The sequence below is a fragment of the Aotus nancymaae genome, unplaced genomic scaffold, assembly GCF_030222135.1.
Source record: "Aotus nancymaae isolate 86718 unplaced genomic scaffold, 86718_ANA_hifiasm-v0.15.2.pri h1tg000006l, whole genome shotgun sequence".
In the NCBI taxonomy this organism is placed as follows: Eukaryota; Metazoa; Chordata; class Mammalia; order Primates; family Aotidae; genus Aotus; species Aotus nancymaae.
Genome location: NW_026988417.1, coordinates 86,728,808 through 86,730,773, shown reverse-complemented (window position 1 = coordinate 86,730,773; position 1,966 = coordinate 86,728,808). Strand labels below are relative to the sequence as shown.

Below are 1,966 nucleotides of genomic sequence, written 5' to 3'. Positions count from 1 at the left end.
ATTACTATTGAAACACCAGTGAAGATATACTGTTATTGCAAAAAGTATTTGAGAAATTGACAAAAAAATTGGGAAGCGAATTGCCATTTTTTTAAAGGCAAGTTTAGATGAAAGAAGAAGCAGTTAAGGCATTTGGAATGAGTTCAGTAAATGTGGTGAAATAAAGACAATTGAACAGATAAGACACAATTAGACCATGTCAAAATTGCTAACACTAATATAACCCCAATTAACCTTTTTGAAAATATAAATAACAGCTTCTCTCACCAGGCGTCCTCGTGGAAGTGATATTGTCTTTAAACTCTGTGTGGCAATCCCTGACGCACTGCTGTAATGCCCAGGGAAAACAGGGCAACCTGGAAGTCCAACTACTTCCTTAAGATCATCCAACTATTGGATGATCATCTGAAATGCTTTATTGTGGAGCAGGCAATGTGGGCTCCAAGCAGATGCAGCAGATCCACATGTCCCTCGGCGGGAAAGCCATGGTGCTAATGGGCAAGAACACCATGATGCGCGAGGCCATCCGAAGGCACCTGGAAAACAACCCAGCTCTGGAGAAACTGCTGCCTCATATCTGGAGTAATGTGGGCTTTGTGTTCACCAAGGAGGACCTCACTGAGATCAGAGACATGCTGCTGGCCAGTAAGGTCCCAGCTGCTGCCCGTGCTGGTGCCATTGCCTCATGTGAAGTCACTGTGCCAGTCCAGAACACTGGTCTGGGGCCCAAGAAGACCTCCTTTTTCCAGGCTTTAGGTATCACCACTAAAATCTCCAGGGGCACTGCTGAAATCCTGAGTGATGTGCAGCTGATCAAGACTGGAGACAAAGTGGGAGCCAGCGAAGCCACGCTGCTGAACATGCTCAACATCTCTCCCTTCTCCTTTGGGCTGGTCATACAGCAGGTGTTCGACAATGGCAGCATCTACAACCCTGAAGGACTTGACATCACAGAGGAAACTTTGCACTGTCACTTCCTGGAGGGCGTCCGCAATGTTGCCAGTGTCTGTCTGCAGATTGGCTACCCAGCTGTTGCGTCAGTACCCCATTCTGTCATCAACGGGTACAAATGAGTCCTAGCCTTGTCTGTGGAGACTGATTACACCTTCGCACTTGCTGAAAAGGTCAAGGCTTTCTTGGCTGATACATCTGCCTTTGTCCCGGCTGCCCCTGTGGCTGCTGCCACCATGGCCACTCCTGCTGCTGCTGCAGCCCCAGCTAAGGTTGAAGCCAAGGAAGAGTCGGAGGAGTTGGACGAGGATGTGGGATTTGGTCTCTTTGACTAATCACCAAAAAGCAACCAACTTAGCCAGTTTTATTTGCAAAACAAGGAAATAAAGCCTTCTTTAAAAAGTCAAAAAAAAAAAAAAAGAAAATATAAATAACCATAAAAGTTAGTTAAGGTATTTACTCTCTTGAAGGAGGAAGAACTACATGTCCCCTTAAAGTATCTTAAGGAATGAAAGTGTAGACAGGATACAGGTGCTGAGCATTTATTATGTAAGAACTGTGCTGGATGTACGTTCCTCAGAACACTTCCATAAAATATTAATATCTATATTTTGCAAATAAAAAATCTGAGGTTCAAAATGGCCAAGTAGTTTGTCCAAAAGTCACATAGCTGGGTAGTTGAAGAAGCTGGAAGTAAAACCCAGATTTTTCTGAACCAAGAACCCTTTGTAGTTCTGTCTTGAGTGGTGTGAGATTATGAATCGGAAGGTGGAACCCTGAGTGTGAAAGGGAGAGTCCGACTGTTTTTCTTAAAATTAGTTATAAGTTATGATATAAAGTTTAAAATATTACATGATATTCAAACTTTCTCTGTTGTGATGTTATACAACCTTGTGAACTGGGACTCCAAAATTATTAACATAAGCTGGGAATTTATTTTAAAGTGTGATGTATTTGCTCTAAACTAGATTTCTAACCAGCTGAAATTCAGTGGCTTCTGAGATGTTGGTTCTCA

At 43.0% G+C, this 1,966-nt stretch overlaps 1 pseudogene; it reads left to right on the top strand.

The window, feature by feature from the left end:
• Positions 1–333: 333 nt before the first annotated feature.
• LOC105706991 (large ribosomal subunit protein uL10-like) lies at positions 334–1,333 on the top strand (annotated as a pseudogene).
• The last annotated feature ends 633 nt before the right edge of the window (positions 1,334–1,966 follow it).